The sequence below is a fragment of the Lemur catta genome, chromosome 3 (assembly GCF_020740605.2).
Source record: "Lemur catta isolate mLemCat1 chromosome 3, mLemCat1.pri, whole genome shotgun sequence".
Lineage (NCBI taxonomy): Eukaryota > Metazoa > Chordata > Mammalia > Primates > Lemuridae > Lemur > Lemur catta.
In genome coordinates, this window is record NC_059130.1 from 123,612,692 (window position 1) to 123,636,209 (window position 23,518).

General features: G+C 48.8%; 1 long non-coding RNA gene across 2 annotated transcripts; it reads right to left on the reverse strand.

Annotated features, from left to right (window-relative positions):
- Positions 1–737: 737 nt before the first annotated feature.
- Positions 738–10,715, reverse strand: LOC123634562. Of its 2 annotated transcripts, none has more exons than XR_006733957.1 (3): positions 9,130–10,715; positions 8,167–8,938; positions 738–780 (listed from the first exon to the last, which is right to left on the reverse strand). It is a non-coding gene; the product is annotated as an uncharacterized LOC123634562 (long non-coding RNA). The 2 variants fall into 2 exon arrangements; XR_006733958.1 differs by having other exon boundaries at positions 8,167–8,412; positions 8,846–10,715.
- Between the last annotated feature and the right edge of the window lie 12,803 nt (positions 10,716–23,518).

The window sequence follows — 23,518 nt, forward strand, 5'->3', positions numbered from 1 at the left end:
TTTATTGACTGCAGATTACTAATTTTTTTCAACTATTCATGATGAGCTGTTCCCGATACATGTGTAAATAGCATCCCTCCTCTGATTATAAAAGCAAGTTATACTCATTGTAGAAAGTATGGAAACACAGACACATATAATGAACAAAAAGAAATTACCAGTAGCCAACCCCTTGGAGTTAAATCCAGTGGCTATTTCTCTCTCCTTCACTCTGCAGGTACAAAAATATGGATGACAAAATGTGGAAGATACATGGCACCTACAGTTCTGCATCCCAGTTGTTTTTTCTTTCCTAACGTTTTACTGTGAATACTCTCCACTTTTACTAAATATTCTCCAAAATGTCATTTCCATGGTTGCATAATATTCCATCATATGGATCGCTATAATTTGTGAAGTCATTCATCAATAATCCTACCATAGACATCTTTCTACATAAATCTTTGTTTATGCAGTCCACAAATAGTCATTGTTTATTTCCTGTGAGCTTGAGTCTGTGATAACTGCTGGAGAAATAGCAGAGAAGACAGACATGATTTCTGTGCTCAATAATTGTTTTTCATTACTTCCTCAAGATAGATACCTGTGTAAGAATTTCTATAACCTCTTAACGTGTATTGTCAAATTGCTTTTCACAAAGTTTGTGTCAATTTTTAACGCGCCAGTGTCTGAATAAGCGCAGGTAGCTTTTGTTCCGTGTTTACCTGTGCTGGGCACCGTCCCAAGACCGTTGTTGTGTCGTCTCAGCCCTGGATGAGGTAGGTACTAATATTCTCCTTCCTGTGGAAAGTAATTTGGAGATACCTCAAAGAGCTAAAAATAGAAGTACCATTTGATCCAACAATCCCACTACTAGGCATCTACCCAAAAGAAAAAAAACATTCTATAATAAAGACATCTGCACTCAAATGTTTATAGCAGCACAATTCACAATTCACAATTGCAAAGATGTGGAAACAACCCAGTGCCCATCAAAATAAGAGTGGATTAATAAAATGTGGTATATGTATACCATGGAATACTACTCAGCCACAAAAAACAATGGTGAACTAGCACCTCTCATATTATCCTGGATAGAGTTTGAGCCCATCCTTCAAAGTGAGGTATCACAGGAATGGAAAAACAAGCATCACATGTACTCGCCGTCATATTGGTACTAACTGGTCAACACTAAGGTGCTCACATGGTAGTAATATTCACTGGGTGCCGGTCAGGTGGGGGGGTGGGGGGTAAACTCACAACTAATGAAGACGAGCACCCTGTATGGGGGAAGAGCATGCCTGTAGCCCTGGCTTGGGCAAGGCAAAGGCATTACTTGTAACCAAAATGGTTGTATCCCCATAATATTCCGAAATTAAAGAAAAACAAACCCAAGCTGTCTGACTCCACGGCCAGATCCTAACTGTTGCACTATAAGTTATCCTTATTGAATCTTGGTCAATTTGAAAACAGAAGAGTATCTTACCATTGGTTTTATGTCTATTCTTTTGATTATTAGCAAAACTACCAATTTCTTCTAAGTTTATAAGCTCTTTGTGGTCGGCTTACAACATTTTAGGCCCTCTAAGCCAAACATAAAAATATTAGCAAGAGACATTTTATACATATAAAATTGCCCAAGGTCACAGCCAAGGATTTTTTTCTGTATAGTCAGTTTCCTCTGAGAGGGCACATTTTATAATTTAGTGTTGAAGTTTCCCATCCACAGCTTAGTGACAAGATGCATTTAAGGGGAAAGCGTTGGGAATTTCCCCCCAGTCTGCAATCCCCACACCATCTGTATCTTCCCATCCTCCAAGGACAGCATGTGGCTCTTCCTGGGTGAAGTCCTCCAGTCCCCCCGGGGTCTTCACTTGCAGCATTTGTCCTGAGTCATTTCTCATCTTCACTCCCCACCCCCTCTCTATCCTCTGCCTCTCTGGGGACTCTCAATACTGTTCCTATAAACATGCTCAAGTGTTTTCCAGTTTGAAAAGCTTTTATTGCTCACTTCTCATACTCGAGATCACATATTTTCTCCCCACAACCCCATTTATCCAAACTTCCCCAAAAGAATGCTGCAATAACAGTGTCAACCTCCTGCCCCCCAGTACCTGCTGGGTCTGGCTCCTGCTTCTCAGCACTCTATGGAAACATCGTTAAGAAAGTCGGAAAGAGCTTCCCAAAGCCAGATGAAATAGATCTTGTGATCTCTCTGTCAGTGGATCTTTCTGCTGCATTTGACTCCATGGGTCTCTCCCTCGTTCCCGAAACTCTCTTCTCCACCACTTTACCCTCTTTCTATGCATCCTTCCTTTTTTGTTCAATTCATTGTCTCTTTGTTTTCCTTCCATCTCTCAGATGCTGGTTGCTCCTGGGCTGACGTCTTTGGCTAAATACTCTTCTCATACTCAATACTCAGCCTGGGTGATCTCATTTGCTCTGTGACTCAGCTGCCTCCAATATCCTGATGATTCTAAATCTATATATCCCACCTGCAGTTGCCCCCTAGTTTGAGAATCATATACCATCAAATTCTTATAACCACCTGATGTCCCACGGGTCACCCAGTGTGTCTCATCTGTAAACCTCCTCCTCTTCCTGTGTTCTTGATCTCAGTTGCAGACACCACCCTCCGTTCATTTCTTAAGCTGGTGAAAGGTAGGACCTGGGATTTGAGACCTTTCTTCTTTTCTAATGTAGGGGTTTTGTGCTGTAAATTTCCCCTTAAGTACTATTTTAACAGAATTTTAAAATTTTGATATGCTTCTTCAATTCAAAACACTTTCTATTTCCTCTTTTTTATTTCTTTCTTGATCAACGTGTCATTTAGGAATGCATTATTAGTTTGCAAGCATTTGGTAAGTTCAGAGAACAGACTTTGTGTGACTTGAATCCTTTTAAACTTACTAAGACCAGTTTCATGGCCCAGAACATTATCTTGACACATGTTCCTTGTGCACTTGGAAAGAATGTGTTTCTGTTGTTTCGGGTGGGGTATTATAGAAATATTAACTAGGTCAGGTTGCTTGGTAGTGCTGCTCAAATCTTCTACATCCTTACTGTTTTTTACCTAGTATTTCTGTCAGTTATTGATAGTGGGGTATGCCATCTCTGATTATAAATGTAGATTTGTGTTTTTCTTGCAATTCTATTAATATTGGTTTTTGCTTCATGTATTTTGAAGCTCTGTTATTAGGCATATACACATTTAGAATTGTTATGTCCTCTTGATGAATTAATGTCTCTATCATTATGAAATGACCCTCCTTATCTTTGATAATATTCTTTACTCTGAAATTGACCTTGTCTGATATTACTACAACCACTCTGCTTTATGTTCATTAGTGTTAGCATGATATATATATCTCTATACATATAGATCCAAGATCGGTCAATCTATCTATATATATCTCCATCAATCTCTTAACCTGTTTTGTTTTTATATTAAAGTGTATTTCCTGTAGGCAGAATATAGTTGGATCTTGCTTTTTTATCCAATCTAACAATCTTTACCTTTTAATTGGGTGCATTTAGACCATTTACAATTTATGTGATTGTTTCTATGATTAGGTTTTAAGCTATCATTTTGCTATTTGTGCTATCTGTTCTTTGTTCCTTTTTTTCTACCTTATTGGCCTTTTCATGGTTTAATGTAATATTTCTTATTGTTCCTTTTAATTTACATCATTGGATTATTAGCTTTAATTTTTCATTTTGTTATTTTAATGCTTACTTTGGGCTTTATAATACACATCTTTAACTGATAACAGTCTGCTTACGGGCAATATTATAATATTCCATATATTAATAGTATAAAATATAGTATAAAACTACCCATATAGCTTCATATATTAATATTATAAAAGCCTTACAATAGTATACTTCCATTTCTCCCCTCCTGGCCCTTATGCAACTATAGTCCAGCACTTCACTTTTACATATGTTATAAACCTCCAATATATTGGTGTTATTGTTTTGAACCATCACTTATATTATAAAATATTTGAATAATAAGAAAAAACTGTATATTTACTTGTATAATTATCATTTCCTGCACTATTGATTTCTTTATATAAAATTAGATTTTCATCTGGAATCGTTTTCCTTTTGCCTGAAAGAAATGAATGTTTGCCTTAAACGTTTCTTGTATTCCTTATAAGTGCAGATTTGCTGGTGAGGGATTCTTTCAGCTGTTATATGTCTGAGAAGACCTTTATTTTGATTTCATTCATGGAAGACATTTTTGCAAAGTATGAAATTCAAGGTTGACAGTATTTTTTTGGTTTGTTTCATTACTTTAAAGATGTTGCTCCACTTCCTTCCCACTTGTATTGTTTCCAATAAGAAATCTGTAGTCATCTGTATCTTTTCTCTGTACAAAATATATTCTTTTCCTCTGGCTGCTTTTAAGGTTTTCTCTTTATCACTATTACTGAGCAATTTGATTATTATATGCCTTGGTGTAGGTTCAGTTTCATGTATTTGATGTTTTTTGAGCTTCTTGGATCTGTGGATTTACAGCTTTTATTAAGTTTGGAAAGTTTTCAGCCACTGCTTTGTCAAATAATTTCCCCTGCCCCACCCCACAAATATAGTATTACATTTTAAATGTCCACATCTGCCAATTTGAGCATTTGTGTTAGTTCTGGTGTGATTTGGATGGATTTTATCCTCATTATGTGTGTATTTTCCTTTTCGTTTGCTTTGATTGGATGTAAGATATTGTGGGCCTCAGAGTTTTCAGTTGCTTGTTACTTTTGTATTTCTACAAATATTATTGAGCTTTGTTCTGGGACACAATTAAGTTCCTTGGAAACAGTCTGGCTGTTTAGGATCTTATTGTTAAGATTTGTTTGGTGGGACCAGAGCAGTGCTCAGACTAGGGCTAATTATTTCTCACTATGGGGACAAAACCTCCCTGAGTACAAATGGCCCATGAATTCTGAAGGTTTCCTGGCCGGTGGTAAGGGCACTATTCCTGGCTCTGTGAGCACCGAGCACAGTTAGCTCTGACCTTGCACAGTTGTTTTAACCCCTGGCCTCTGGTAGTTTCCTCACACTTGTGAGCTGATTAATACTCAGGGAATATTCGAGGGGCCTCTTCAAATCCCGGGGCTCTCTGGGCGGCTCTGGCCGTGCTGCTGTCTTTCAAGTGATGCCCATTTGGGCTCCCTGGACTCTTAGCTCAGGACTCTGCTGGGCTCTGCACCACACAGAGAGCTGGGACAGTCACAGTGCACACCTTGTTGTCTCCTGTCTCTTTAGGACCAGAGTCCTTCACTGCTTGATGTACAGGGTCTTGGAAACCAGTGTGTTACACCTTTTGTCTACTTTGTGGTTGTTTCAACAGGGAGCTAAACCTTATCTCTTATTTTATCCACCAGAGCGAGAGTCTCATTATAGTGGCTTTTATCAATGTCCTCATATCTGTCTCCCCCTGACCTTTAGGAGGTGAGCGGCTTGAAGATGGGACTTTGCCTTACTCATTGGGGGTTGGTCTGCAGTGAGTGTGGGCTCTGACGGTCAGGCTGCCTGGGTCCTCATTTCAGTTCTGCCACTCACCATTTATGACCTTGGGCAGGTCACTTGATTTTTCTGTGCCTCAGTTTCCTCACCAATAAAATGAGGATAGTAACGGTAAAACTGTTTGGAGTTATTTTGAGAATTCCGTGATACATGCAAAGTGTGTAGTAGACACATAGCTCCCAATCAAAGCAACTATTAACCTAATAATAATACTTACTGCTCCCTTAATTTTATATTCTGCTCCTTGTAGGTAGCTGGTGGCATTGACGGCACTAAGAAATGTTTGTATCAATGAGTACAGTCTGATCCTGTCTGGCTCCTCATTGTTAAGCCTCTGTCAGATGCTTCATTCACAAGTGAAAACCTCCCTCTGTGGGTCAGGTGCTTCCTCACCATCCCAGAGACATGTGACCTGCGCTGTGACATCTTCACTTTTCACCCAGGTGGTTGGAGATGAGCAGACATCGTCTGTGCCAGCACTATGCAGGGGGTGCTGAAATTCAACTCCCACTTGATTCAGATGGCAGAAAGCCATCTCTGGGCAAGGCAGGGGACAATATTTCACAGAAATCAGTGATGCCTAGAGGAAGCTTAAGCAGATAATGTAATGGGAGGACAGGTTATCGGCACTTTCCTGATTAAGATGACAGCCTGGAATTGGCATCAGACCACGGCGTCCAGTGTGACTACCTCACGCTCGTGTCAGCGGGATGGCAGCTGGGAAATTGCAACTATTAGGAGATTTTGGGAACTCAGGGAGTGATACATGCTCAGAGGGAGATTACTTTATCCAGTTGGATTTGAAAACACAGCACCAGCGTTAGAGATTTCAATGCGTGATCCAGTGTCCTTACTGCTATTCCAGACTCTCAGTCGTTTTGTAGTCTTAGCTGGTACATTTTGACACAGCACTGGAAGAAATGTGTGCAAAGAATCTCCTTATGGATAAGTCATGGGCATATAACCCTTGACCACTAAGCACAAGTTTCTGCACCGTAGCTTTTTAGTTAATAATACTCTTGGTGTCCATACGTCCTGATGTTCCATCACATCTTCCTGCTACTGGGGTTTGAATCCAGAGCCCCACCTTCAGGTGCACCTCAGGATCGTCACAAGAGGCGCTAACCTTACCTGAAGTGTGGTGAACGTGGAAAATAAATGGAAGAGGGACGTTTTGACTTCTCAAATCATTGTTGGAAATCAGGACAAATGGCAGCAGCCATCGGGGCAGGTGTTGGATTTATGTCCTCATCAGGAGGAGAATCAGAGATTTTTCTTTCAGGCCATTTGGCATGACTTTTATGGGCTTTTAAAGTATGGCAGAGATGTGCGGACGTGGACTGGACCAGCTCTGTGTTCACCTGCGCACTCACAGGCACCGGTGTGGGGCACCCACGGCCCACGACAGCACGTAAAATGGGTCATTGAGTGAGAAAATGGGCACTTTCTGCACCTTAAGTACAAGTTGTAAGTAATTAGTGTTGTGCTCAAAAATATTTGCTGTGTGTAGTTAATGTTTTTGCTCATACTATCGTGTCTGGGAGTGAAGACATTGAAGCCAACTTACTTTCCAGATGGGGCCCAGCATTAAAATTTACCCCCAATCCCAGAGTATGGGGACAGAAAGGACACTTTCCACCTATTCTCAGTGAAGGTACAGAGTGATTTGGGTTTATATTTTATATGTCTAAACCTTGTTTGGTGCATAGAATTAATAGCTGTTGGAATTGTTATTTTAACTTTTTTGTTATTTACATGTTAGAAATTGCTTTCAAGTAGACCTGTGATTTCTAAAAGTGGTCAAATGCACTGAGATGAATGTCAGGGCTTCGTAGAGAAGCGTTTTTAAAATTTGGTCATTTTTATTTATTGTGTTAATCTTTATGGTTTTGATTTATGCTGAGAGATGACAGTTTCCCATATATGGGAATGGTGCCCAAATTCCTTTTAAAAGAATAGTGAGCGAATTAAACACGTTCAGTAAACGACAGTTCAGGTGGTAGAAACACATCACGGAAAGCACACAGGTGGCACCTAGATGGCTGGGACACAGCAGTGGACAGTGAGCTTCTGGACCGGGGAGAGGGGGAGAGTCTCCACATCTCCACCCCTTGCACCCCACAGAGCTGAGCACTGCACTGGGAGCCAAAAAAATAAAATTCTTGCAGGTATTTTAACCTTCGTCAAGTTTTTTTTTAACTTCTTTGTTTCCTCACATGTGGAATGGGGACATTGATAATAGTCACCGCAAAGGAGACTGTGCAGATTAAATAAATCCATGCCGGTAATCTGCATCACGTGCCATGAGCCCTGTGCTGTTTAGCTGGTTTCCTGCAAATGGTTTTCCCTTCCTTCCTTGGAGCACGGCGGAACCCCTGCCCTGTCCTCTTACCTGGTGTGCAGCTGGGGAGTGGTTGCTCCTTACCTAGGATGATCTTCCTGGGCTGGCGCTGCGGTCGCCAGGACAGAGTTCCTTCCAGGATTAGGGAGCAAAGAGTTGACCAAAGGCCAGTCCTCAGCGACATTGTGTGGTTTCCCCCTTGGCGGCCTCCACCCCCAGGCCCTCGCCTCCCTCCCGCCTTCCATGCCTCCTCACGTGCTTTGGGAATGCTCAGAACTTCCACACAGGTGAGACTGAGCACCCTGCAAAAGTATTACCTGTCCCGGGGGGGTTGTACTGCATCAGGCCCACGGGGGAGTTTCTAGATCTATAGTCGACATTAGTTGTGAAGAAGAGGCTTTATTCTATTCACTTGGTTCACTCATTCTTTCAACAAATACTCGCTGAGCGTCCGCTAGGTGCCGGGCACTGTTCTAGGAGCTGCAGCCGCAGCTGAGAGCAGGACAGACGAGGCTCCCGTTCGCCTGGCCCTTGCGTCCTGGTTTGGGGAGACACCCATGCTCCTGCTCCCAGAGTTGAAAAAGAAAGAGAAAAATGTCAAGTAGACGATGAGTACCAAGCAGCAGAGTGGCCGCTGGGCTTGGATGGTTTGCACAGGCCCCTCGGTCACATGACACCCAGCACAGGGAGGTGCCCCTACCCGGGTCAGGCAGCCCTGGCACTAGGGGGGTTTAGCGGCTTTGTTAATGGGGTCTTCACAGAATCAATGTGGTCCCCGCAGTTTGCATATGTTCACATCCAGACATTAGCATGAATCCTCACTCTGCAGTTAAGCTTTCCATTTAATTCTCTACACCTTGGGCTAATTAGATGATCACTGAATTGATTGACTTTGAGAATTTGTACCAGAAATTTCCTGTTCAGCAGGTGCTCTGCCGGGCATTGCTAGCTGGGTGTGTGTTGGGGGGGGGGGTTCCCTGCCCTTCAAGAACTTACCATGTAGACTAAATGATGATGGAGACAGCGATGTGTTGGTGGGGGCTGAGAATTGATACCTCGCCCGGGTCTCCGTTTGACCAGCTCTGAGATCTGGGACATATAATTTAGAGCCTCAGGTTTCTCGTTTGTAAAATGACTATGACTCATCTTCTACGTGGCATTTAGAGGAGCATCAGGGAGCAAAAACAGGGAAGGCAGATGGCAGCGCGGCAGGCAGAGTGATGGCCTTCCCAAAGATGTCTACGTCCTGAACCCCGGAGCCTGAGAAAGTGTCCCCTTACCTGGTGAAACAGACTCTGCAGGTGTGACTGTGTGCAGGATCTTGAGACGGGGACATGGTCCTGGCTTACCCGGCTGGGCCCAATTAACGACATGCATGTCGTTACTCGGGAAAGAGGTGACTCGGAGCAAGAGATAGGATGATGAAAGCAGGGATCGCAGTGACGTGATTTCTGGGGGCCTTCCCTGAGCCGAGGGATGCAGGTGGCCTCTGGAAGCTGAAAAGTTCTGGAAATGGATTCTCATAGAGCTTCAGATGGAACTCAGCCCCGCTGACACCTTGATTTTATAGCCCAGCGAGACCCATTTTGGATTTCTGACCCCCAGAAGTGGAAGATAGTAATAAACGTGTGTTGTTGTGAGCCGTTCAGCCTGTGGCCATGTGTCCAGCAGCCGCGGGAAGCTCAGACAGCAGCCTGGAGGCCAAACCCGGCGGCCGCTTCGTTTCTCCTTGTGCTTGAGCTGAGGACGACGGCCCTTCCGCATGAACGACAGCAGTGGGTGTGATGAAAGGGAACGTCGACTTTGATCCCCATGAAGCAAAGCATTATTCTAGAAATGAAAATTTCATTCTTGTTATCCATAGATTTGTATTACCAAAAAAAGGACTCGATTATTACAACAATGAAAATGTGTGGGATTTGTTTTCTCTCCTATTATATGAGCACACACATGATGATAACCGTGAATTTGCCTCTTGGCCTGCCGAGCCCAGAAGATTCCTCTTGAGCTCTCTTTGCGGAGAGGTTTGTCACCGGTGTGCCAAGCCTTGGAGAGCCCCTCACCCAGAGCCTAGGAAGAGAGAGACTTTTCTGGGACGGTCGTTTTTTGTCACAAGGTGGTTCTGGCATCGCTGCCTAAGAGCTGTTTTCTGCGCTGGGTCTGAATCAGGCTGGCGGCTTCTCCTCTCATGTGGTGCTTGCCCTTGTCTGCTGCAAAGTGTCCTCGATCATGTGGTGGTCGCAGCAAGCTACCTGAAGGGGTGACCCAGGCTTTAGCCATTTTATTGAATAGACTCGGAAGACGGTCCCTCCAAGTGCGCCTGTAGCAGAGCCCTCCTGGGCGCCTGCGGTGGTCACCTTGAGGGGCCTGAGAGCCGGCTGGAGGGGTCCCCGCCCTCGGGAGGGGAGAGGTGCCCGGGCCGTCCTAAGGACCACAAGCCTCACGCCTCCAGCCCACAGCCACATTCCCACTGGCACTGCTGGGCTGGGGCTGCTCTGTCCCCAGCGCCACACGGTGTCCCACACGCATTTCTGGAGTGAACGAGTGAATGACCTGGTGGGCTTTGCTTTTCCACTTCACACACAGAGACACTTTTACTCAGAGCACCTGGGTCTGCTTCCACCAGGGAAGGTGGCGTGGCGGTGCCAGGGCGGGACGGCTCGCCGGCGTGAAGTCCTCTCACGTGGCACTGCGTGGCCTCGGCAAGGCTCTGCGCCACTCTGTGCCTCAGTTTCCTCATCTTCAAAATGGGCCTAAGGATGGTCCCTCCCTTGCGGGAGCGTTGTGAGGACCGATGGGGACAGTGCCCGGCAGAGGATGGGTGGTGCTTGCGGGTTAACTGCCATTGCCATCTTGAGTCTGGCCCGTATTTGGCACATCCACGGCTCAGGCAAAGATTTGGCCTTCAAAGCCCATGTCCTTTCCACGTCCCCTCACCTGCCTTTGAAGCACAGGGAAGAATGAGGTGTGCCCCGCCAGGGGGTCGTGGAGGGATGTGGCATTGTCCCGGGGCGGCGGCACAGAGAAGAGGTAGTTTTAAGCTGGTTCTTAGAGGATGGAGAAGGCCTGGGACAAAGGAAGGGGCACCAGGTGGCCGGAGTGGCTTGCACAAAGGCTTCCCGGTGGGAAAGGAGGGTTTGACATTCGCGGAGCGCAGAGCAGCCGGCCTGGCCCGGGCAGCGCGCGGCCAAGTGGCGGAGGGTGGCCCGAGGGGAACGGGCGAGTGGGGGCGGGAACTGGCTGGAGCTTGTCGACCAGGAGGAGGGCGCGGGTGGAGAAGGAACAGTGTGGAACGTGTCACGGGAGGAACCGCAGCTTTGGTGATGGTGGGGGTGGCTCACGCTCTCACACGGAAGCCACCCTCACCGACTGGGGTGAGGAAGCACATTGTTCCCAATGTCAACAGCCACAAAGCCACTTCAGCGACAGCAGGACCCCAAATGGCCGGCCCGCGGAGAGCAGCTCCTCCTGCACACGCTGGGGAAGCCGGGAAGCGGCAAGAGAGCAAACAGCGAGCGGAAGATCCGGGTCTGGGATCGCCGGGAGCAGAGCAGTGAGCCGCACGCACCGCGGGGCCCTCCTCGGCAGGCGCTTGGCCTCTCTGGGGTCCGCTCTGCACCCCGCTGACCTGGAGCCTCCGACCCACTCACCCTCCGGCTCTGTGCCCCGTCGGGGAATGTTTCCCGGCCTCCCGCCAGTGTGGGGTGGTAATTATGCTCCTGCTGCTCCCTGATCCCCTGGACGGCGCGGAGACGAGCGGGCCCGGCTGATTAACCGTGGAAGAGGAGCTGGTGGGGAGCAGCACAGCCCGCTGGGCCCCGGCTTGGAGAGGCCGCTTCACCCCCCAGCAAAACTGCTTCTGTTTTATCACATTAACTCCCCACATGGCTACATGCTCCTTACTTCCTCTTTGTAGGGTTTAATTTTTTCGTTCATTTTTAATGAACAGGTGTGTGAGTCTGGAAGGGCTTGTCCTCTGGGCTCCGGGCAGCAACCGCTGACTGTGCCGTTTCTCGCTCACGGACTCTCCGTGCGTCTCTCTGGCCTGTCCTTCTCCACCCCGTGCGTGACATCTGCTTCCTCATCCGCACAGTGCGCACGCGCTTGGGATGGCCGTGGCCGACCTGCCACGACCCCGCTCTTGGAACCTCTCGATGCATCGAGACATCAGTCCCAGCCAGGGACCGGCTCGGTCCTCCTGGTTCCTGCACCCAGAGCTGGGTGAGCAGTGCGGCCAGTCCAGCTCGTCCCTCCGTGCCTCGTCACGCGTCACAGCTCACAGTCACAGCTCACCCACACAGCGATGATGGCCAAGTGCTCGACATCTGCCCAGTCGGCTGCCCGTCCCTGGGGGCCATGGGTGAGGCAGTGCCCTTGCAGCGGGTACAAACAGGGCAGGCATGAGGCTGTCTCCACTTTCAGCCCCAAAACATGCTAAGGACCAGAGGGGGCAGTTTTTTGGAGTTAAGTGTCAAACTGACAGAGAAGTCATTAACCAGCACCGGTGATCTCATATGGAAGAGTGAGCTCGGCTGAGGGACAAAAAGCAGGCTCTGAAATAGGATTTCTTACCCACAGGGTTAACAAAGAAAAGGCAGCTCATTGCCCCCCAAAAGGGAGAAGCTGCTCCTCGTAACTGACAGGCCCTTTGCAGAGCTCTATGGGGATCCCCAGAATGGCACTGCTGTGGTTTGAACGTGTCCCCCAAAGTTCACGGGTTGGAAAATCAGTCCCCAAGGCAGCAGTGGTGAGAGGTGGGCAAGGAGGTGCTCGCCAGGTGTGGGCCCCCGGACCTCGGACTTCTCACCCTCTAGGACTGTAGGAAACACATCGCTGTTCTTTGTAAACCACTCAGCCTCGGGGATTCTGTTATAGAAGCACAGAATGGACCACGACTCATGTTAAATTCCCTCCCGTTTCTCCTTCCTCTCTGTGCTCTTCTGTTTTTGCTGCGGTGCGCGGTTTCCCAAGACATCTCCCGCGGGTCTGCCTAGGTCAGCTGTGAGCAATTCGCGTGACTCGGGAAGGGCTCCGTGTCCAGCTCACTTCTGGAGCAGGAGAGCCCCGCCCTGCCTGCTCTCCCAGCCCTTCCCTTTGCGAGTGTCCTGTTTTCCAGGCTCAGAGAAGTCTTTCTGCAAATCAGACAGGCCTCGGCTTGCCGGCGCAGTTGGGGGGCCTGAGGGGCAGGAGCGGGGAGAAGGGTCTGGTCTCTCACTCACTGGGGCGCAGACCTGCTGGGGCTCCCGCTCCTCCTCACGGAAGGGGTCCTCATTTGTTTTCCTCTTAGTCCTTCAAAGTGCAAGCCCAGTTCACTCCCCGTTTTTAAATCATTCTTCCCCAAGTTGCCCCTTGTCCAGCAGCTCCTCTTAGAAACCACTTTATTCCTCAAACACAGCCACATAAAAGACTTGCAATTAAAAAAGTAATTAATTAGTTAATTAGAATATTTTTCTCTTTGAAAACACGCAGTGAAAGTGAACTCGGCAAGATTCCAAGCTGGCTGTAATCTGGGCTGCAGTCCAGGCCTCCCGGGGAGACGTCCGCCGAGGGCTCCCCCTCTCCCCACCCCCAGGGTTCTCCCCTGAACCATCCACCGCCAGGACCGTGGTGAGCTGTTGTCCTTCCTTTCAGTACAGTCTGCAGGACTGCATAACGTTTTTGGACTATAAAAGTACTATCAGCTAATTGTGAAAAAAAATATTAAAGTCTCTTAGGAAGTTAAAAAAAAAAGGAAAAAAAAAAACCTCCATAATCACCCCCCCTCCTCCGCCCAGGACAGACCAGTGAGGCCGCTCTGCCCGCCGTGCTCACCTGCCATTTCTAAGCAGGTGCCGTCACACTGCGCACCCGACCCAGGACCCCTTCCTTGGCAGCAATCTATCCTAAGGGCTTTCTGGGTCGTTAGAAGTAAAACTAAAAGCTATTTCTATGCCACGCAGTTTGGTGGGCTTTGCTATCACATAGACGGTGGAAAACTCAGGTTCCAGAGTGGGGTTTAGAATCTTCCTTGAGCAAGAAGCGAACTCCCACCTCCAGGGGGTCCCTACAGCTGAAGGGAGAGAAGAGGGACCTCGAAGTCACTACGGAAAGAGGAGGAGAAGAGCACGGTGCCTGCTGTGGTGGGCTGTTGGGGTCACACATCGCTCTGCCCCGCGGACCCCCGTTGATGGCCCAGACTGTTCTCCTTTCAGAGACAGTTGTCCTAGCTCACAGGCAGCGTCACTCCTGCCCCCAAAGCACATGGCCGAGGCTGTCCTTCGTGAATGCTCCGGAAACGCCGGGCCGTCCCTGGGGGCCTCTGGGCTCACGCATCTTGGTCTCTGGTGGCAGGTACAGAACATTGGGTTGCGTTTCTTTATCACATGCAATTTAGACCAGAGACAAAGGACATCAACTGATTATGAAACGAGCCACTCAGCACAATGTTCTCTCAGCTCCTAACCCAGCCAAATAGCGCTATGCTTTTCCACTTGGATTTGTGCATCTTCTCTGATAAGTCATCAGTTTTACTGTCTATATGTGATTCTTTCCTTTTTCTTCTCATTAAACAATAACAACAGCAGCACTCTGCCCGGCTGTGCAGCGTTGTGGAATAGAAAGCAATCTTTCCCTTCCGCCTCAAGACAAGCATAATTTTGAATCACTGAATCACCTTATAAACAGGGCTAAGCTCCCTGGTGGCAGGTTTAAAGGTTGAAGAGGTCCACCTCTGCTTAGCTGGGTATGTTTGTCCCTTGTACAGGACGTAGAGAAGGACGTTTGCAGCAAAGGGAAGGTGACTACTATGGAAAGCTGGACCTTGGAGCCTGGGGCAATACTTAGGAGCAGTCACCTCCCGGTTACCTGTGCTGGATCTTCCACCCGTGGGCCTGCAGCAACCAGGAACCATGGGCTCCATTTTATTCTCAGTCGGTACCTGCTGTCTTCAGATGGTCGGGAATGCAAGCTCCTTCCAGCAGCAGGCAAGTCACAGAGGCGTCCCCGAATCAGACAGGGCTGCACTGCTGAGCGCTGTCCCCTGTTTTCACAGGCACAGCTGAGTGTGGACTCTGTGTGCGGGGCTGGGATGAGGCCGCACTTGCTCTGGGGGCCGTGCAAGTGCAGGGTCTACCCCTGGGAGGGAGCGCCCCCTGGAGCCACTCACCCTAACGTCTCTCAGGCCTCCCCTCCGTCCCACCCCTCACCTAGAACCTCGACTTTACTTTGTAAACCTGCACAGGGCGTGCCTTAATCCCACCTTCTGGGTATAGACATCCAATCACGCCAAAGTCATTTATCAAGTGCCTTACTCAGCCCTTGTGTGAGATCCTGGAGATGCCATTTAGAACTTTATAGACCAGCTGAATAGACAGAACTTAGAGGGAAAGTAAACCTCAGCTTGTCCACGTACAATTTGTACTACATAGGTGAGAGAGAGTAATTCCTTTGCTTAGAAAAAATTTATGATATCAAAATATCTTAATAGTAATGGTAGTAGTGTTTCTAATAGTATAGTAATAGTATTAGTAATAGCATAGTAGTAGTATTAGCAACATAGTAATAGCATTAGTAATAGCATAGTAAAAACATCAGTAATAGTATTAAGTTACCAGCGGTAACAGTAACAGTGGCATAATGGTACCTCATGTAGAGTAGGCAGCAAATTCTGTAGTGCATTTCTTTGATCCAAATTCTCACCTTCACCACTTACTGGCCATGTGATATTGGACAAGTGATTTAAATTCTCTATGCCTTCATGTCCTCATTTGTAAAAGGATTAAGAGCCAAATGCATCTGACCCAAGTTGATGTGAACATTAAATTAGGTAGAGCGATCGTGGCACTTAGGACCACTCCTGCCGTGCATTGATTATCGGATGAATGCTGGCGGTGAGTGCTCGCCTGCGTGCAGCAGCCATGAGAGCTCAGGGACACCCAGCTGCTCCCAGGTATGGCACTGGCCCCTGTGGGACTCGGTGGGTGTGACTGTTAATTTTACGTATCAGCTGGACCTGGCCACAGATGCCCAGATAGTGGGTGTGTGGGTGAGGGTGTTTCTTGAAGAGATTCGCATATAAATTGGTGGCCTTTGGAAAGCACATTGCTCTCTGCAGTGTGGCGGGGCCTCCCGCGATCCACTGAGGCCCTGGGTGGAACAGAAAGTGAGGAAGGGAGAGCCTGCTCTGCCTGGCTGCGGATAGCCGGGCACCTGTCCCCTGCTGCCAGATGGGGATGTGCACCGTCAGCTCTCCTGGCCTGTGGGCCCCACACTGGGGCTGGGATTTGCACACGGGCTTTCCTGAGTGTCCAGCTTGCATGTGACTGATGATGGGACTTCTTAGATCCACAATCGTACGAGACGATCGCTCATCATAGATATCTATGTTCAAAGCGTGTCCTGTTGGTTCTGTTTCTCTGGAGAACCCTGACTGATACCGTGGGTCTGGGTGGGCTGGGCTTGCTCTCTCGGCTGGAGCTCCGCTCTGTGCTAGGCTTGGCTGGGGCACCGTGGCTGGACTGGTCTCCAAACATTCCCGCCCCCTTCTCGGGAATGTAGGCAGCGTGGGGCTGAGAGAATGCCAGGGCCAACCAGTCCAGTGTGTTCCAGATTCAGATCGCAGACCGACTCCTCACGTGCCGTTGGCCAAAGCATCTCCCCCAGCAAGCCCAGCACGGGGAAGCGTGTCACCTGCAATTGAAGGGTCCTGCGGTTACGGCCAAGGCTGTGGAGTTGCGGGGTGCCGTCTCCCAGGGGTGGCCCCGTAGTTCACTCCCAAGTCTGACCTACGTTCTTCCAGCTCTGCTTAGATGGGCTGTGGCCAAGGTCGTCCTTACCTGGGTATGTCCTGAGAGCTCTAGCCATTGTTGTGGGGCAACTATTTGTCACGTGGTCAAACTCTTTTATGTTGGGTTGAGATTTTTAATGCTCAAAACCAGTTCGAATCCCTTGCCCTGAAATTGTTTCTCTCTTCCCAGGCGGAGGAGGAAGAGGGAGATGGTGGTATGGGGCTGTGTCATCTTTCTGGAGACATCTTATCTAAATCCTCATAACAGATGTTTGGTGAAAGGTGAAACTAAGACATAAGCCTCTTAGAAGTATTGTCGGAACTATCATAATCTCTTCCCGCATATTTAGGCAGTGCGTGCTCCACGTGGGCGGCCCAGCAACACGGCGCGTTATCTACGCTCTCCAGATACGGCTCTGAACTGCCGGAGTGCAGGTGACTTTGAAACAGAGAAAGGAGTCTTTTGTGCTAAGGAGAAAGGCAGTGTGCAAACCGCTGAATGTTCCAGAGGCATCGTGCTATCAGTGTAAACACATCTTATCTGTGCTTTCTGTTTTATCTTACAGCAGAAAGCCCAGGGTGGGCACATCGTCAGTCTGGGAGGAGTCCTGGCCATCGGTCACACATTCCCCTGCCTGCCCCTGCCCATGTCCCCTGAGCGGCATCATCTGCCTGCCCCCGAGTTAGTCGGGAAAAAGCAAAGCCTGAAGCCCCAGGAGTGGTGCCTGCCATGTCCCTACAGCCTGTGTGGAGTCCCTGCCAGGCGCTGGTACTGATGACCACAAAGAGATGGACATTTTAAGGATCTTTGCTTTAAGAGTCTATGACTAGTGCTCAGGGAGAGTCAGGGTAGGATTAGGATTGGGTGGAGGACAGGGTGGTCACCTGAGAGCTAAGGGCTTCCTGGAGCCCTCTCCAGGGAGAATTTGTCAACTCCTGGTTTGTGTGTTCGTGGCCGTGATTGGTTTTCAGGCTCTGGGTTGTTGACTGACGTACATGCCCATGAAGCCAACACCACTGTGTATGCACCAACCCTTCTATCACCTCCAAAAGTGTCCTCACACTTCTTTATTTATTGTTACTATTGCTACCTGTGGTAAGAAAGCTTAACGTGAGATCCACCCTCTGGGCACATTTTCAAGTACACATTGCAGCCCTGTTGACTATAGGCTCTGTCCTTGCTGTGCAGTAGATCTCTGGGACTTGCTCAATTTGTGCAACTGAAATTTTGTGCCCTTTGACTAACACCTCCCCATCCCCCCGGCCCCCACAACCACCATCCCACTCTCTGCCTCTAAGAGTATGACTACCTCGATTCCTTATATAAACGTGTCAGTTAGTGTTGTCCCTGTGTGCCTGTCTTATTTCACTCAGCACAATGTCCTCCAGCTCCATCCATGATGTTGTAAAGTGCAGGGTGTCCTTTCTAAAGTCTTCGTAGTATTCCCCTGTGTGTGTGTGTGTGTGCGCGCGTGTGTGTGTGTGCGTGTGTATATGTGTATACAGTCATGCACTGCGTAACATTTCAGCCAGCAATGAACCACATAAGGGACAGTGGTCCCATAAGATTATAACATGGTATTTTTACTGTACCTTTTCTATGTTTACATATGTTTAGATATACAGGCACTTGTCATTGTGTTACAATTGCCTGCCGTATGAAGTACAATAGCATGCGGTACGGATTTGTAGCCTAGGAGCACTAGGCGCTATACCACGCAGCCTAGGAGTGTAGTAGACTAGACCACCTCGGTTTATGCAGGTTCACTCAGTGGCGTTCGCACAACAAGGAAATCACCTAACAACACATTTCTCAGAACATGTCCCCGCCGTTAACCGATGCTTCATCCACTGATGGACCCTGAGGTTGATCCCCTGTCTTGGCTACTGTGAATAATGCTGCAGTGAATACGTGAGTGCAGGTGTCTCTTTGACATACTGATTTTAATTGCACCCAGTTGTGGGACGGCTGGATCAGATGGTAGGTCTATCTTTCCTTTTCGAGGAATCTCCATGCTGTTTTCCCTAGTGGCTGCATCAACGTTCATTCCCACCAACAGCGCACAGGGTTCCCTCCCTCCGCATCCCTGGCAACACTGGTTACTGTTTGTGCTTTGGGTAACAGACAGCCCACCGGGTGTGCAGTGACGTCTCGCTGTGGTTTTGATTTGTGTTTTCCGATGCTCAGTGATACCGAGCACACTTTCATGCACCTGTTGGCCATTTGTGTGTCTCCTCTGGAGAAACGTCTCTGTGGCACATTTCCTATGTTTTAATTGGGTTTTTGCTCTTTTGCTAGTGAGTTGTAGGAGCCCCTCGTATATTTTGGATAAGCAGTAATGCCATGACATCACAGTTTGGTGCTCTAGTTATATATCATTTTTCTAATACACTTTGAAATAAATGTCCACCTCATAAAATAAAAAGAGCTTAGCTCTGTGCCATGTTGGCATTCCCAGGAATATCCACTCCACACGCTGGAACACTGTGTGACCGCGGCCAGATCTGTCCTCTCCTGCCCAGCCCTGGCCAGCTATATCTGGACAAGGTCCACACGCTCCAGAAAGGTCCCAAGGATCTGCACTGTGTGGCCCAGGGGAAGGAGGTCTAGGTCCCAGGCAGGTGACCTGGACTCTTCGCTCAGCTCTGCTGCTGCTCACTGTGTCCTTGGACAAGCTGGGGGACCTCTGCGGGTCTCAATGTCCTCGGCTAAAGAGGGACCAGCCTCCTTCCCTCTTCCCTCCCTCCCTCCCTTCTTCCTTTCTTTTTCATGTATTCTGTATTCATCTACTTGTTTAAAAGGCTACGGTCCAGGTCCATCTACCAGTCATGGCTTCTTGAAGATCCTTGAGTAGCAACAGTAATAACAAAAACAAAAACAAAGGAGCAAACAAGGGCAAATACACTGATGCTTAAAAGCGATTTGAGAAATTTTGTTCCCACATGAAGCCCAAAAGCCTCCAGTGGCAGAACGATGTGACAACTAAGCTTATTTGGAAGGAGCCCTGTCTGACCCAGTCTGTGTGGACCCCAGCAGCTCGGTCTCCGTGAGCTGGAGGAGGAGAGAATTTGAAATCTGTCTTCCCAGAGTCACAGCCTCACCATGACGCGTACGGGGAACGTGCGTTTGTCTCTCTGACCATCTCAGCTCTTCTGCACCAACAGGAGCATTTGGTTCCAGGCGGTCCCATGCTTCCAGCTGCTGTGTACCAGAAAGGAGCACGGACTCAGTGTGGCGCAACAGGACTTGGGGGTGAGTGGGAGGGTCCGGGCCAGTGACTGGACCAGTGGGCTGCACAGGGGACATCCGTGCCCAGGGCCCTCCTTGCTGCAGAGCGTGCCCACGTGGACAGGAAGCCCCAGCAACCTTAGCTCACGTCAACCCCACCAACCTCAGTGAGGGGTTGGAAGGGATGGCCAGGGACAGCTGCCAACAGGAGGTGACACCTGTGCTTTCCAGGGCTGGGACCCAGGTGTCTTGGCTGCGTGTCCAGTGTTTTCCCCATAAAACCAATTAGAGGGTCACATTTCACCCTCTGAATTTTCAAGTGTGTGTAAATCATCAGACACTAACCCACCCTGTCCTCTCCTTTTAAGCCAGTTCACTCTTCAGGCGTGACCTGGCTGGCACGCTTCCTCCTGGGCAGTGTGACACTGTCCTCATCATCAATGGGACGCTGCCCACGTGATACCACAGTGAAGTATGAGATTGAAATGATGGGGTAAAGTTACGCAGTAATTGCAATGAGTCAATTATGTTTCTTGAAACACTAATTAAGAATCTTTTAATGAATGTCTCCTTTTGATCAGTCTTAAGGCACAGATACAAATGAAAAACGTTTTGTGAAATTCAGTGATGCATCAGCAATTGTATTTAATTCTCAGTTGAATGAATTTTAATCAGCAGTGGTATTATAGGACCCTATACCGAAGATTACAGGCCTTGCTGTGAGGGAGATGCACTTTCTTTATAGGGTCTAGGACCTCGTTAACATTAAATTCAGACAAGCAAAGAAATAAAGAAAAACCTCTGTTACACAGGGAGCCGAGTTCCGGAGAGTGGAGGTTCTGGTTAAAGAAATGCTCAGAGACTGAGAGTACAGCGCTGCCTCCCAGCCCAGCCTCGTTCCTGACAACCACCCTTAGATGACACATGTGCCACCTGCATAGAGAATATGGGAGAGTTTTTGCAGCTTTTTAAAAGGAATTATAACATGCAGTAAAGCACAGAGCTGCGCATCATGATGGATTTTTATGGCTCGAACACACCTGTACAAACATTACCAGCACCCCAGAGGGCTCCAGCCGTTACCACCCCCACCTCCTACCCCCTTCTGGTTTCTATAATGATCAATTCGCTTTGCCTGTTTTCTTTTTTAACTTTATATAAAGATAACCATAAAGTATGTGCCCTTTCCTGTCTGGCTTTTTAGACACAACATCCCATCTGCGAGATCAATCCACTTTGCCTGTGTAGCAATAGACTGTTCTTCCATCGCTGTATAAACACGACGATTCACTTATTCACCCTGCTGTCGACGGCCGATTGGGTGGCCTCCAATTTGCGACTGTTACAAACAGTGCTGCTGTGAACATTCTTGTGTTGTTTTTGGTAAATAGCTACACGTTTCTGTTGGATCTATGCTCAGGACCCAGGCATTTGACTTCTCTCTAAGTGACCTCCCCATCTCATGGGTTCATCTACTAACTCTCTGACGGTGGCCTGTGATGTTAAGAAGCTCTAGCTCTGAATCATAACCTGCTATCTGCAACTGCCAAGTTGAAACTTCTACTGGGATGTCTATCACCTCACCCTAAGATGCAATCAAACCTCGAGTCATGTCACTGGACTCCTTCCCTATTGCAACCTCCTAGCCAATCCTTCATGATGTCCTACTGGCTTTACCTTTGTTCTAACTGGTCTTGCTGCGTAACGACTTACCCCAAAATTTATTTCCTTAAAAGGACAACAATTCTCATATGTTCCCAGATTCTGTGGGTCGGGAATTCAGATAGAGCACAGCGAGCCGGTCTCTGCTCCGAGGTATCTGGACCTCAGCTGGGGAGACGCAAAGGCTGGGAGTGATTCAACAGTTGGGGGCTGGGATCATCTCGAGACAGCTCCAGTCCCATGTTGGTGTCCAGCTGGCATGACTTGAGGACTGATGACCAGAGTCCATCTGCTGCCTCTCCATGTGGCTTGACTCTTCAGGGCTTGTTGGCCCCAAAGTGGTCAGACTTCTTATGTGGCTTCCTAAGGCTCCAGCTGAGTGCTCCAGTGGGCAGGGGAGAGGATGCATCATGTTTTAGGACCTAGCCCGGATGTTGTACAGCATCACTTTTGCCAAACTCTATTGCACAAAGCAGTGAGCCTGCCCACATTCAAGGGGGTGGGAATCAGACTCCACAACAGGTTGAGAACTTCACATTGTAGAAGAGTGGGGCAGCGTGTAGTGGCGTGGCTCTCTGGAAAACACAGTCTGCAGCCTGCTGTCTCCAAAACATGTCCAGGACCTGACCACTTTGCCCTACCTGCTGCCTGGCTCCAGGTGTTGTTATATCGCATCTGTGTCTTGAACAGTACAGGTTATTGTCTCTCACCTGTATTAGGGATGATACTGGCTGTGCTGATGTTGTTGGTGATCACAATAATAGCAGGGAAGGGAGCTGATAATGCATGTCAGGCAATTAGGATTTTATTATTAACCCTTTAGTCCTGGCAGCAGCTTTGGAGGCAGCATTCCATTTTGGAGCTGAAGGCCAGGCAAAGGGGGCTGAGCGGCCCACCCAAGCCCCCACGCTTCACGGTAGCAGTGCACCCTCCCACTAACATGCCTGCTGGCTGCAGTTTCCTCATAAGGGATATTCTGAATTCAAGGTACAGAGACCCACTCGAACCATCTCAAGTCACAGGGAATTTATTCCAAATACACTGATCAGCCTCCAGTGGGTCACTCAGACAGCCTGGGTTATGCTGCAGTAACAAACAGCCCCAAACCAGTGGCAAGGAAGGCCTGTGTCTACTCCCGTGTACTCTGCAGTGAGTCCAGATGAGTCTTCGTGTCTGTCACCCTGCCATGTGGGCGGGGACCCTGCTTCTGCGGTGGGCTCTGGCAGGGATGCATCTGAGAGAGCCTTGGCTGTCTGCAGTGGCACAAGGGGTGGGCAGCCAGAGGTGTCCCACCAGCAATGACACGGATGCCTGTCACCCAGCGGGCAGAACCAGTAACACGGCCCCACCCAACCGCAGAGCTTATGGGAGGATGTGGCCCCATCCTGTGCCTGGCAGGAGGTCAAAGCTGAAGGGGGTGAGGGTAGAGTCTGTCCCTCCCACACCTGCAACTGGAGGAGCCAATGGGCCCTGCCTCTGTCTCTGGGTCTCTCTGTCTCTGTCTCTCTTTATTCTCTGTCATCGCCGCTTCCTGTTCCGTCTTCGACATCTGCTTGATCACTCGCCTCCATTATTCATGTCTAACTGACCAACCTGAGTGCTTGGTGCCAACATCTTGCGAGAGGGTGCTGGTCGGCCCAGTTAGTCTTCCCTACCGGGTCATCGGTCACTCTCCAGCCTGCACGTGGACTGCTGTGGTCCAGTTGATTCCGGCCACGGACGGGGAGCCCCAGGCTGCAGGGAGCAGTCCCCTCAGAAGGAGCCCTGGCAGGAGGTGCCAGGGACCAGGTCTCTGCAGGTTCCTGTCTCCCGGAACACACAGGTGCTGTCCTCCATCGGGACAAACCATGACAGAGCTGGCCGGGAGCTGGTGGGGGGCAGTGGACGGAAGCCTTGATTGAACAAGCACCGACAGCCACATGCGGCAGGATTACCCAGAGGTGGGTTTGGAGCCAGCTGGACCTGCAGTGGCCTGGTCCACAGGGCCCGCGGGAGGCAGCGTCGGCTTGGGCCG